General features: G+C 43.5%; 1 protein-coding gene across 1 annotated transcript in view; it reads right to left on the bottom strand.

Annotated features, from left to right (window-relative positions):
* The window catches only part of LOC110515522 (nerve growth factor-like), a 98,948-nt gene extending 87,643 nt beyond the window's left edge, over window positions 1-11,305 (bottom strand). The window contains exon 1 of the mRNA XM_036947836.2: window positions 11,118-11,305. The gene's annotated coding sequence lies outside the window, so the exon portion shown is untranslated. The remainder of the gene's footprint in view (window positions 1-11,117) is intronic.
* Window positions 11,306-14,916: the final 3,611 nt, after the last annotated feature.

Here is a 14,916-nt window from a genome sequence, read left to right as displayed (position 1 = left end):
TTTCCTTATTCGAATACCTGTACCCCATTATTAACATCCCAGCATTAAGCTCTACCCCCAACCTCTCACATAGACATTTCAACAGAGACATTACTTATTCGAATACCTGTACCCCATTATTAACATCCCAGCATTAAGCTCCACCCCCAACCTCTCACATAGACATTTCAACAGAGACATTACTTATTCGAATACCTGTACCCCATTATTAACATCCCAGCATTGAGCTCCACCCCCAACCTCTCACATAGACATTTCAACACCTAATGACATTAATGGCATTAACCAGCAGCATTCCACCTTGCATCACACTGCTGGCTTGCTTCTGAAGCAAAGCAGGGTTGGTCAATGGACCAGATGCTTCTGGAAGTGGTGTTTGAGGGCCAGTAGGAGGCACTCTTTCCTCTAGTCTAAAATATCCCAATGCCCCAGGGTAGTGATTGGGAACAATGCCCTGTGTGACACCCCTCCCACTCTGTTTGCCGAATTCTTTCTTTTTGCTCGTTTTCCTAAATAGGATGTCGGTGGGCGGAGCTGGGAGGGTCGTCAGCGAAATGGGACACACCTGGGCTCGGGTGTGTCCCGGGATAAATACACCTTTTTCCCATTCATTGAGGAGACTCTCCATGCAGACACACTGTTGGATTTTGGTTGTGTCCGTTTTGTTTGTTTGCTTTGGCACCTTTCAACACCCCTCATTATCGCATCTATGCACACAACCACTCACTTACACTACTGATTACTGACTACACCCCCCATTATCACATCTATGCACACAACCACTCACACTACTGACTACTGACTACACACACCATTATTACATCTATGCACGCAACCACTCACACTACTGACTACTGACTACACACACCATTATCACATCTATGCACACAACCACTCACACCACTGACTACTGACTACAAACACCCTTATCACATCTATGCACACAACCACTCACACTACTGTCTACTGACTACACACACCATTATCACATCTATGCACGCAACCACTCACACTACTGATTACTGACTACACACACCATTATCACATCTATGCACACAACCACTCACACTACTGACTACTGACTACACACACCATTATCACATCTATGCACACAACCACTCACACTACTGACTACACACACCATTGTTTATTGTATTTACGTTACTTCAGTTAATAAATACATTTTTGTTATTCCTAATCTCCACATTGTCTTCCTTTTTGTTACGGACTTCGAGACGGTTCATGACACCTGTGTAGGGTGCTGTCTTTCGGCTAGGATGTTAAACGGATGTCCTGACTCTCTGTGGTCACTAAAGATCCCATGGCACTTATCGTAATAATAGGGCTGTTAACCCTGGTGTCCTGACCCTCATACCATCATTGTCACCTAATCATCCCCAGCTTCCAATTGGCTCATTCATTTTTTTTATATTATATACTTTTTTACCTTTATTTAACCAGGCAAGTCAGTTAAGAACAAATTCTTATTGACAATGACGGCCTAGGATCAGTGGGTTAACTGCCTGTTCAGGGGCAGAATGATAGATTTTTACCTTGTCAGCTCGGGTATTCAATCTTGCAATCTTTTGGTCCAACGCTCTAACCACTAGGCTACCTGCCACCTCTAAACTCTAACCACTAGGCTACCTGCCACCTCTACACTCTAACCACTAGGCTACCTGCCACCTCTACACTCTAACCACTAGGCTACCTGCCACCTCTACACTCTAACCACTAGGCTACCTGCCACCTCTACACTCTAACCACCAGGCTACCTGCCACCTCTACACTCTAACCACTAGGCTACCTGCCACCTCTACACTCTAACCACTAGGCTACCTGCCACCTCTACACTCTAACCACTAGGCTACCTGCCACCTCTACACTCTAACCACTAGGCTACCTGCCACCTCTACACTCTAACCACTAGGCTACCTGCCACCTCTACACTCTAACCACTAGGCTACCTGCCACCTCTACACTCTAACCACTAGGCTACCTGCCACCTCTACACTCTAACCACTAGGCTACGTGCCACCTCTACACTCTAACCACTAGGCTACCTGCCACCTCTACACTCTAACCACTAGGCTACCTGCCACCTCTACACTCTAACCACTAGGCTACCTGCCACCTCTACACTCTAACCACTAGGCTACCCTACCTCCTCTACACTCTAACCACTAGGCTACCCTACCTCCTCTACACTCTAACCACTAGGCTACTCTGCCACCTCTACACTCTAACCACTAGGCTACCTGCCACCTCTACACTCTAACCACCAGGCTACCTGCCACCTCTACACTCTAACCACTAGGCTACCTGCCACCTCTACACTCTAACCACTAGGCTACCTGCCACCTCTACACTCTAACCACTAGGCTACCTGCCACCTCTACACTCTAACCACTAGGCTACCTGCCACCTCTACACTCTAACCACTAGGCTACCTGCCACCTCTACACTCTAACCACTAGGCTACCTGCCACCTCTACACTCTAACCACTAGGCTACCTGCCACCTCTACACTCTAACCACTAGGCTACCTGCCACCTCTACACTCTAACCACTAGGCTACCTGCCACCTCTACACTCTAACCACTAGGCTACCTGCCACCTCTACACTCTAACCACTAGGCTACCTGCCACCTCTACACTCTAACCACTAGGCTACCTGCCACCTCTACACTCTAACCGCTAGACTACCTGCCACCTCTACACTCTAACCACTAGGCTACCTGCCACCTCTACACTCTAACCACTAGGCTACCTGCCACCTCTACACTCTAACCACTAGGCTACCCTGCCGCCCCTTCATCCCCTCTCCACTGTAACTATTCCCCAGGTCGTTGCTGTAAATGAGAACGTGTTCTCAGTCAACTTACCTGGTAAAATAAGGGTAAAAAAATTATGCACAGTTTCATTCATGACAGAAAGGACACCCTTGTCTGACTCCTGGGTTGACCCAACAAGCTGTTAGTGGCTCCATGTAGATCCCTCCACCTGACCTTTTTGGTACTGGGAACTAGCTTCTAATGTTCCTCACCTTAATGCAGAGGTTGTAGAGGGCTTTACCTCCCACCCGCTCTCCTTCAGTTTTTGTAAGCAACAATCAAGAGGATAGAGTTAAGGTCAGACTTGCCAAATGGAGGGAGAAGGGAGACCTTCCTTCGCGTCTCTCTGTGTGGAGTAATGGTGGTCAAGAGTTTTTTTCCCCTCTGGTTGCACATTTAACATGCTGGTAGAAATGAGGTAAAACTGATATAAGTTTACTTGCATTAAAGCTATGAAAGCTATGAAAAATATAGATTAACATTTTTCAAAAGTTAAATATTGTTCTTCAGGACCTCCACCAGCCGAAAAGTAATAGTAGTAGTAGTAATATTAACACTATACCACTATACCATCCCCCTGCAGCCGGACAATTTTCTCAAGGCTTCTGGAAAGATATACAGTCTGCTTAACCGGTGTCTCTCATTCAGACGACTGAAAGTTTCAACGGTTCTCTCCATTATGCACCGAGTCTTCTCTGGTCTCTCCTCCACCCTTTACAGGGTCTGAGACGCCGAGTCATAGTCAGAGGCCGAGTCTTCTCTGGTCTCTCCTCCACCCTTTACAGGGTCTGAGACGCCGAGTCGTAGTCAGAGGCCGAGTCTTCTCTGGTCTCTCCTCCACCCTTTACAGGGTCTGAGACGCCGAGTCGTAGTCAGTGGCCGAGTCTTGAGTCGTAGTCAGAGGCCGAGTCTTCTCTGGTCTCTCCTCCACCCTTTACAGGGTCTGAGACGCCGAGTCGTAGTCAGAGGCCGAGTCTTCTCTGGTCTCTCCTCCACCCTTTACAGGGTCTGAGCCACCGAAGCCTCCCACCGTTAGCTCGGTTAGGGGGAGTGATGAGCTCTACAGCAGAGTCTCACAACTCAATCGCTGGTTGAAAACTGTTTCCTACCCTCCCAAAAGATAGAATGTGTAGATAATTGTACCTTTTTTTGGGACTCACCCACAAAAAGGACCAAGCCTGGCCTGCTGAGGAGTGAACGGACTCCATCCTAGCTGGAGGGGTGCTCTCATCTTATTTATGAACATAGACAGGACTCTAACTCCTCTAGCTCCACAATGAGATAGGGTGCAGGCCAGGCAGCAGGCTGTTAGCCAGCCTGCCAGCTTAGTGGAGTCTGCCACTAGCACAGTCAGTGTAGTCAGCTCAGCTATCCCCATTGAGACTGTGTCTGTGCCTCAATCTAGGTTGGGCAAAACTAAACATGTAGGTGTTCGCCTTAGCAATCTCACTGGAATAAAGACCTCCTCCATTCCTGTCATTATTGAAAGAGATTGTGATATCTCACATCTCAAAATAGGGCTACTTAATGTTAGACCCTCACTTCCAATGCAGTCATAGTCAATGAACTAATCACTGATCATAATCTTGATGTGATTGGCCTGACTGAAACATGGCTTAAGCCTAATGCATTTACTGTTCTAAATGAGGCCTCTCCTGCTGGTTACACTAGTGACCATATCCTGTGCCTCCCGCAAAGGTGGAGGTGTTGCTAACATTTACGACAGCACATTTTTATTTACCCCCCAAAAATGACGACCGCGTTTTTGTATTTTGAGCTTCAAGTCATGAAATCTATGCAGCCTACTCAATCCTTTTTTATAGCTACTGTTTACAGGCCTCCTGGGCCATATACAGCATTACTCATTCAGTTCCCTGAATTCCTATCGGACCTTGTAGTCATGGCAGATAGTATTATAATTTTTGGTGACTTCAATATTCACATGACAAAATCCACAGACCCAAAAGGCGAGTCAGTGTTTTTTTCTTCCAAACATGTCTTTTGACCTACTCATTGCCACAGTCACACCCTGGATATAGTTTTGTCCCGTGGAATAAATATTGTGGATCTAAATATTTTTCTTCATAATCCTGGACTATCGGACCACCATCTTATTATGTGTGCAATCACACAAATGTATCTACATAGACCTCAACCAAGGATTATCAAAAGCCGTGCTATATATTCTTGGACAACCTACAGATTCCTAGATGCCCTTCCAGACTCCCCCGCCTACCTAAGGACGTCAGAGTACAAACATCAGTTAACCACCTAACTGAGGAACTCAATTTAATCTTGTGTAATACCCTAGATGCAGTCGCACCCCCAAAAACAAAAACATATTTGTCACAAGAAATAAGCTCCGTGGTACACAGAAAATAACCAAGCCCTGAAGTAAACTTACAGAAAATTGTAATGGAGATGGCGCTACACCAAACTGGAAGACTTCCGACTAGCTTGGACTGACAGTACCGTGCCGTATTGAAGAGCCCTCACTGCTGCTCGTTCATCCGAATTTTCCAACCTAATTGAGGAGAATGAGAACAATTCTACATTTATTTTTGATACTTTCACAAAGCTAACAAAAAAGCAGCATTCCCCAAGAGAGGATGGCTTTTACCTCAGCAGTGATGAATTCATAAACTTCGCCAAAAAGATCATGATCATTAAAAATTATATTACGGGCTTCTCTTTGAACCTGAATGTTTCTCCAAAGCTCAGTTGTCCGGAGTCTGCACAGAACTGCCAGGACCTAGGATCAATGGAGACACTCTAGATTTGTAATCCTCGATCTATTGACACATTTATGAAAATAGTCATGGCCTCTAAACCTTCCAACCGGAACCTATTCCAATTAAACTACAGAAAGAGCTACTTCCTGTAATTGGCCCTCCTATGATGAACACAATAAACGTTTTTCTATCCTCCGGATGTGTACCAAATGCACTAAAAGTGGCAGTAATATATTGAATCTTCCATTTCTCTCAATTTGTTATTTTTAAAAGCTCACTGCCTTCCTGAAGACAAATAATGTATACGAAACACTTCAGACTGGTTTTAGACCCAATCATAGCACTGAAACTGCACTCGTGAAGGTGGTAAGTCACCTTTAAATGGTGTCAGACCAAGACTCTGCATCTGTCCTCGTGCTCCAAGACCTTAGTGCTGCTTTTGATCTCTCTTTTGGAGAGATTGGAAACCCTAATTGGTCTACAGGGACAAGTTCTGGCCTGGTTTTGATCTTCTCTGTCAGAGAGATATCAGTTCGTCTCTGTGGATGGTTTGTCCTCTGACACATCAATTGTAAGTGTCGATGTTCCTCAAGGTTTCGTTTTAGGACCACTATATATTGTACCTCTTGGTGATGTCATTAGTAACACACAATGTTAACTTTCACTGCTATGCGGACGACACACAGCTGTACATTTCGACGAAACATGGTGAAGCCCCAAAATTGCCATCCCTGGAAGCCTGTGTTTCAGACATAAGGAAGTGGATGGTGGCAAATGTTTAACTTTTAAACTCGGATAAAACAGAGAGGCTGGTTCCCAAGTCCCAAGAAATAAAGGGATCTGCTGTTGGATCTGAACATGTATATTGATGGTTGTACAGTTGTCTCAAATAAAACTGAAGGACCTTGGCGTTACTCTGGACCCTGATCACCCTTTAGATGAACATATCAAGAATATTTCAAGGACAGCTTTTTTTCCATCTTCGTAACATTGCAAAAATCTGAAACTTTCTGTAAAAAAATGCAGAAAAGCTAATCAATGCTTTTGTCACTTCTAGATTAGACTACGGCAATGCTCTACTCTCCGGCTACCCGGATAAAGCACTAAGTACACTTCAGTTAGTGTTAAACACAGCTGCTAGAATCTTGACTAGGACCACAAAAAAGTATACTTTTACTCCAGTGCTAGCCTCTCTACATTATCTTCCTGTTAAGGCTTAGGTTAGGGCTGATTTCAAGGTTTTACTGCTAACCAACAAAGCATTACATGGGTTTGCTGTTGAATCTCTCTCCTATTTTGTCCTGCCGTACCTACCTACACATTCGCAATGGTCACAATATGCAGGCCTCCTTATTGTCCCTAGAATATCTAAGCAAACAGCTGGAGGCAGGGATTTGTCTTATATTGCTAAATTTTTATGGAATGGTCTGGCTATCCATGTGAGAGACGCAGACTCTGTCTCAACCTTTACTGAAGGCTAATCTCTATGATTGAGTGTGGCCCAGGGGTGTGAAGGTGAACGGAAAGGCACTGGAATGACGAAACGCCCTTGCTGTGTCTGCATGGCCGGCTCCCCTCTCTCCACTGGGATTATCTGCCTCTGACCCTGTTACGGTGGCTGAGTCACTGGCTTACTAGTGCTTTTTTTCAGTGGCAGGCCAAGACAATTTAGGAGTGGCTTCGGGACAAGTCTCTGAGTGTCCTTGAGTGGCCCAGCCAGAGCCTGGACTTGAACCCGATTGAACATCTCTGGACAGAACTGAAAATAGCTGTTCAGCAACATTCTCCGTCCAAGCTGACAGAGCTCGACAGGATCTGCAGAGAAGAATGGGAGAAACTCCCCAAATGCAGGTGTGGCAAGCTTGTAGCATCATATGCTAGAAGACTCCAGGCTGTAATCGCTGCCAAAGGTGCTTCAACAAAGCACTGAGTAAAAGGTCTGAATACTTATGTAAATGTGATATTTCAACAAAAAAATATATAAATTAGCAAACATTTCTAAAAACCTGTTTTTGCTTTGTCATTATGGGGTATTGTGTGTAGATTGATGAAGGGGAAAAATGATTCAATCCATTTTAGAATAAGGCTTCAAAATGTGGAAAAATTCAAGGTCTGAAAACTTTCCGAATGCACTGTAAATTCAAGTCCAAAGTCTCCAATCTAAATCACTTCAGACCCAAGAGCTCAGCCCAGAAATGAGCCTTCTCAGTCAGCTGGTGTTGGACCTCACCAACCAAGCTAACACCAGGACTGATTCAAAATAAAGAATTCAAATAAACAAAATCATGAACCAATCAAATGACTCATATTTACAACATTGGAAAAACTAAACAAAACTCAAAGCCGACTAAATGGCTATCTGGCCCTAAACAGAGAATACAAATACCAACATAAAACAGACATAAAAATACATGGTTACTGCATAGTAATCAGTAACTTACTTGTTATTATTGGATGAATTCCTGAGCCGACGAGGTGAAAAATCTATCAATATGCCCTTGAGCAAGGCACTTAATCATAATTGCTTCTCTAAATTGCTTTGGATAAGAGTGTCCAAATGACTAAAAAGTAAGTGTAATTATAATAATAATAATTATTATTATTTTGATTTTTAATACTTTTTATACCCATATTATTATTATTATTTTAATTATAATTGTAATAATAATTCTTATTATAATACAATTATTAGTATTATTTTTATTATAATTATTATTATAATTACTATTCTTATTCTTCTTCTTATTATAATATTTATAGTTATAATTATTTTTTTATTTATTATTATTATTTTTTAATTATCATTATTATTATTATTAATTTATTATTATTTTTTATTATTTTAATTATTATTATTATTATTATTATTATTATTATTATTTAAAAAAAATATCATTATTATTATTATTATTTTTTTAAATTATTATTATTATTTTTATTATTATTATTATTATTATTATTTTTATTATTTTTATTATTATTATTATTATTATTATTACTCCAAATCGTAGTGGTATGGGTAGTGGTATGGGTAGTGGTATGGGTAGTGGTATGGATAGTAGGGCTGATGGTGGTATGGGTAGTGGTATGGGTAGTGGTATGGGTAGTGGTATGGGTAGTGGTATGGGTAGTAGGACTGATGGTGGTATGGGTAGTGGTATGGGTAGTGGTATGGATAGTAGGGCTGATGGTGGTATGGGTAGTGGTATGGGTAGTGGTATGGGTAGTAGAGCTAATGGTGGTATGGGTAGTAGGGCTGATGGTGGTATGGGTAGTGGTATGGGTAGTGGTATGGATAGTAGAGCTGATGGTGGTATGGGTAGTGGTATGGGTAGTGGTATGGGTAGTAGAGCTGATGGTGGTATGGGTAGTAATATGGGTAGTGGTATGGGTAGTGGTATGGGTAGTGGTATGGGTAGTGGTATGGATAGTAGGGCTGATGGTGGTATGGGTAGTGGTATGGGTAGTGGTATGGGTAGTGGTATGGGTAGTGGTATGGGTAGTAGGACTGATGGTGGTATGGGTAGTGGTATGGGTAGTGGTATGGATAGTAGGGCTGATGGTGGTATGGGTAGTGGTATGGGTAGTGGTATGGGTAGTAGAGCTAATGGTGGTATGGGTAGTAGGGCTGATGGTGGTATGGGTAGTGGTATGGGTAGTGGTATGGGTAGTAGAGCTGATGGTGGTATGGGTAGTAGTATGGGTAGTGGTATGGGTAGTAGGGCTGATGGTGGTATGGGTAGTGGTATGGGTAGTAGGGCTGATGGTGGTATGGGTAGTGGTATGGATAGTAGGGCTGATGGTGGTATGGGTAGTAGGGCTGATGGTGGTATGGGTAGTGGTATGGGTAGTGGTATGGGTAGTGGTATGGGTAGTGGTATGGGTAGTAGAGCTGATGGTGGTATGGGTAGTGGTACGGGTAGTGGTATGGATAGTAGGGCTGATGGTGGTATGGGTAGTGGTAGGGTAGTGGTATGGGTAGTGGTATGGGTAGTAGAGCTGATGGTGGTATGGGTAGTGGTATGGGTAGTGGTATGGATAGTAGGACTGATGGTGGTATGGGTAGTGGTATGGGTAGTAGGGCTGATGTTGGTATGGGTAGTGGTATGGATAGTAGGGCTGATGGTGGTATGGGTAGTGGTATGGGTAGTAGGGCTGATGGTGGTATGGGTAGTGTTTGGGTAGTAGTTTAATGATAGCGGTGGTAGAAGTAGTAGTAATGATGATGACAGTTGTAGTACTGACATAATGGTGATGATGACCGTTTGTTAGTTATAGTTTTAGTAGCTAGTAGATATATATATATATATATATATATATATATATATATACACATTACAGGTATAAATGCTGCTAGTGGTAGCATTTATTATCGTAGTCATAATAGTAGCATGTTCATTTTCCTTGTTTAGGCTTTTATTGTCCCCATAATTTATTACATTTATCTATTTATACTATTGACTGTTACCATTCTATTGTTGTTATTTAAATTGCATAGTTATTTTTGAATAATTATTATCATGTATTCTTTTATTACGATGTATATTTTATAAATTGTTATTTTGGCAATATTGACACAATGATTTTCATGCCAATAAAGCAGCTTGAATTTGAGTTTAAGAGAGGAGAGACAAAGGAGTGAGAGAAAGAGAGAGTTTGCGTAACCTGAGGTTGCTTGGGTTTTCTCAACACTGAACTTGCTCCCATTGAAGTTGGAACTCCCCTCCACTCCCCCCTACCCTCTCTCCTTTCCCTATTCTATCCCCCTCTCTCTTCTCCCTCCCACCACCCTACCTCTGTCCCTCCCTCCATCCCCTCTCCTCCCTTCCCACTCTCCCACCTCCCTCCCTCCCTCCCTCCCTACCTCCCTCCCTACCCCCTCCATCCATCTCCTCTCCTACCTTCCCCCTCTCCCACCTCTTTCTAACAGGTAACAGACTGACTGTTTAACTAACACAGGGTCACAGCATAGAGAACAGGATCACTACAACTATATACATTTACATCTGCACAACCATTCACCTGAAAACCCTGTCTGTCATAGTTCCAACTATATACATTTACATCTACACAACCATTCACCTGAAAACCCTGTCTGTCATAGTTCCAACTATATACACTTACATCTGCACAACCATTCACCTGAAAACCCTGTCTGTCATAGTTCCAACTATATACACTTACATCTACACAACCATTCACCTGAAAACCCTGTCTGTCACAGTTCCAAGTCATGTTCTGTTGAACCTCTGTTCTAAAGATAGAAACACAGTATTTTACTCTCCTGTACTTTAGACAGTGATTAGTTACCTCTGGTTGGCAGTGCTGTGGGACCTCCTATTTAGCTTCTGTTTGCTACAAATGAAACTCGAAGGATCAAATTTCGCTTAATGACAGGTATGGGCAGAACAGACATGATATTACACACACACACACACACACACACACACACGCACACGCACACATGCACACACGCACACACGCACACACGCACACAGAGAAACACAGAGACACCGTGAACAGCACAGGAAAACTTTGCGTGTGCTCTTACCTCCGTCTATGCTCTCCCTTGGTCCCTCTCTCCCTCGCTCCCTCTCTCCTCCTTCAGTGAACCAAAGAGTGATATATTCAACTTCTCACTGTCCTCTCCGTCAGAATTATCCCAAACTCCCAATCCGACGTCCTCTTTTTAAAGCCTCCCACTCTCTTTGGGAAAAATTGTTCTGAAAGTTACAGAGGAGTCCCATAGATACTCCCACCCTCCCGTTAGGCTGCCCATAGGTCCTAGTGCCTACCTCTCCTCTCTCCCTGCCCGCCTGGAGAGCTCCACTGTGCCTCAATGTTGGAGCTATTCAATGGCCCTGGAGGGCTCCACTGTGCCTCAATGGTAGAGCTATTCAATGGGCCTGGAGAGCTCCACTGTGCCTCAATGGTAGAGCTATTCAATGGCCCTGGAGAGCTCCACTGTGCCTCAATGGTAGAGCTATTCTACCATTGTTGCAATTTACTGCAGAGATAGCCTGCAGAGTTCTGTCATACTATCCAGGTCTGTGCCCAAACAATTCAATCTTCTACTTTTAAAAATACACCTTTCCAGAAACAAGTCTCTCACTGTTGCCACTTGTCATAGACCCCCTTCAGCCCCTTGCTGTGCCCTGGACACCATATGTGAACTGATTGCCCCCTATTTATCTTCAGAGCTCGTGCTGTTGGGTGGCCTAAACTGGGATATGCTTAACACCCCGGCCATCCTACAATCTAAGCTAGATGCTCTCAATCTCACACAAATTATTAAGGAACCTACCAGGTACTACCCTAAATCCGTAACCATGGGCACCCTGTTAGATATAATCCTGACCAACTTGCCCTCTAAATACACTTCAGCGTTCTCAGCGATCACTGCCTCATCGCCTGGCGTTCTGCTTTAGCATCGAATAGCCCCCGCGATATGCATATAATTTATTATTTATATATTTTTTTCAGAGAAGTCAGGAACCAATATACTCAGTCAGTTAGGAAAGCTAAGGCTACGTTTTTCAAACAGACATTTGCATCCTGTAGCACTAATTCCTAATTGTTGCAACCCCTATTACTAGCCTGTTCAACCTCTCTGTTGTATTATCTGAGATCCCCAACGATTGGAAAGCTGCCACGGTCATCCCCCTCTGCAAAGGGGGAGACACTCTAGACCCAAACTGTTATAGACCGATATCCATCCTGCCCTGCCTTTCTAAAATCTTCGAAAGCCAAGTTAACAAACAGATCATCAACCATTTCGAATCCCACCGTACCTTCTCCACTATTCAATCTGGTTTCCGAGCTGGTCATGGGTGCACCTCAGCCACACTCAAGTTCCTAAACAATATCATAACCGCCATCGATAAGAGACAGTACTGTGCAGCCGTCTTCATCGACCTGGCCAAGGCTTTCGACTCTGTCAATCATCGCATTCTTATCGGCAGACTCAATAGCCTTGGTTTCTCAAATGATTGCCTCACCTGGTTCACCAACTACTTCTCAGATAGAGTTCGGTATGTCAAATCGGAGAGCCTGTTGTCCGGACCTCTGGCAGTCTCTATGGGGGTGCCACAGGGTTCAAATCTTGGGCCGACTCTTTTCTCTGTATATATCAATGATGTCGCTCTCGCTGCTGGTGATTTTCTGATCCACCTTTACGCAAACGACACCATTCTGTATACTTCTGGCCCTTCTTTGGACACTGTGTTAACTAACCTCCAAACGAGCTTCAATGCCATACAACTCTCCTTCCGTGGCCTCCAACTGCTTTTAAATGCAAGTAAAACTAAATGCATGCTCTTCAACCGATCACTACCAGCACCTGTCCGCCCGTCTAGCATCACTACTCTTGACGGTTCTGACTTATGTGGACAACTACAAATACCTAGGTGTCTGGTTAGACTGTAAACTCTCCTTCCAGACTCACATCAAACATCTCCATTCCAAAATTAAATCTAGAATCGGCTTCCTATTTCACAACAAAGCCTCCTTCACTCATGCTTTCAAACATACCCTCGTAAAACTGACTATCCTACCGATCCATGATTTCGGCGATGTCATTTACAAAATAGCCTCCAACACTCTAATCAGCAAACTGGATACAGTCTATCACAGTGCAATCCGTTTTTTTTTCACCAAAGCCCCATATACTACCCACCAGTGCAACCTGTATGCTCTCATTGGCTGGCCCTCGCTACATATTCGTCTCCAAACCCACTGGCTCCAGGTCATCTACAACACTTTGCTAGGTAAAGCCCCGCTTTATCTCAGCTCACTGGTCACCATTGCAACACCCACCTGTAGCACGCGCTCCAGCAGGTATATCTCACTGGTCACCATTGCAACACCCACCTGTAGCACGCGCTCCAGCAGGTATATGTCACTGGTCATCCCCGAAGCCAACACCTCCTTTACCCGCCTTTCCTTCCAGTTCTCTGCTGCCAATGACTGGAACAAATTGAAAAAAATCACTGAAGCTGGAGTCTTATATCTCCCTCTCTAACTTTAAGCATCAGCTCTTTATCTTTTGCACGCTAGTATCTCTACTTGCACATTCATCATCTGCACATCTATCACTCCAGTGTTAATTGCTAAATTGTAATTATTTTGCCTCTATGGCCTATTTATTGCCTTACCTCCCTACTCTTCTACATTTGCACACACTGTACATTGATTTTTCCATTGTGATATTGACTGTACGTTTGTTTATGTGTAACTCTGTGTTGTTGTTTGTGTCGAACTGCTATGCTTTATCTTGGCCAGGTCACAGTTGTAAATGAGAACTTGTTCTCAACTGGCCTATCTAGTTCAATAAAGGTGATCTGGCCTACCTAGTTCAATAAAGGTGATCTGGCCTACCTAGTTCAATAAAGGTGATCTGGCCTACCTAGTTCAAGAAAGGTGAAATAAAAAAAAGTTTCAATGGACCTGGAGAGCTCCACTGAACCTCGATGGTAGACTTCTGGGATAGTGGAATAGTGGAGTATACTACAGTATGCACATGCCCAAGACAGGAAATAGTGGAGTTACTACAGTATGCACATGACCAAAACAGGAAATAGTGGAGTATACTACAGTATGCACATGCCCAAGACAGGAAATAGTGGAGTTACTACAGTATGCACATGCCCAAGACAGGAAATAGTGGAGTATACTACAGTATGCACATGCCCAAGACAGGAAATAGTGGAGTTACTACAGTATGCACATGCCCAAGACAGGAAATAGTGGAGTTACTACAGTATGCACATGACCAAAACAGGAAATAGTGGAGTATACTACAGTATGCACATGACCAAAACAGGAAATAGTGGAGTTACTACAGTATGCACATGACCAAGACAGGAACTAGTGGAGTATACTACAGTATGCACATGACCAAGACAGGAAATAGTGGAGTATACTACAGTATGCACATGACCAAAACAGGAAATAGTGGAGTTACTACAGTATGCACATGACCAAAACAGGAAATAGTGGAGTATACTACAGTATGCACATGCCCAAGACAGGAAATAGTGGAGTTACTACAGTATGCACATGACCAAAACAGGAAATAGTGGAGTATACTACAGTATGCACATGACCAAGGGCGCTCCATCCTTAAACGGGACATCAGTAGTTAACAGAAGCAGAACGTAACACATACAATATTACTGGAGTTGCAACACAGTTAATCAGTTACATGGTTAGCCTCTTCACAAATCACTCTATAAAACTTTGTCTCGATTATCCTGTCACGTTTAACAGTATACAACAGCATGGCAGTTCCTCCACATTTCTTCTTTAGCTGCTTGATAAAGTGTTTCCCCATAATGTTATGAACATACCAG

The sequence above is a fragment of the Oncorhynchus mykiss genome, chromosome 16, assembly GCF_057628025.1.
Source record: "Oncorhynchus mykiss isolate SJ-2025 chromosome 16, ASM5762802v1, whole genome shotgun sequence".
NCBI lineage: Eukaryota > Metazoa > Chordata > Actinopteri > Salmoniformes > Salmonidae > Oncorhynchus > Oncorhynchus mykiss.
Note: the sequence above shows the minus strand (reverse complement) of the source record. Positions and strands in the feature narration are given on the sequence as shown.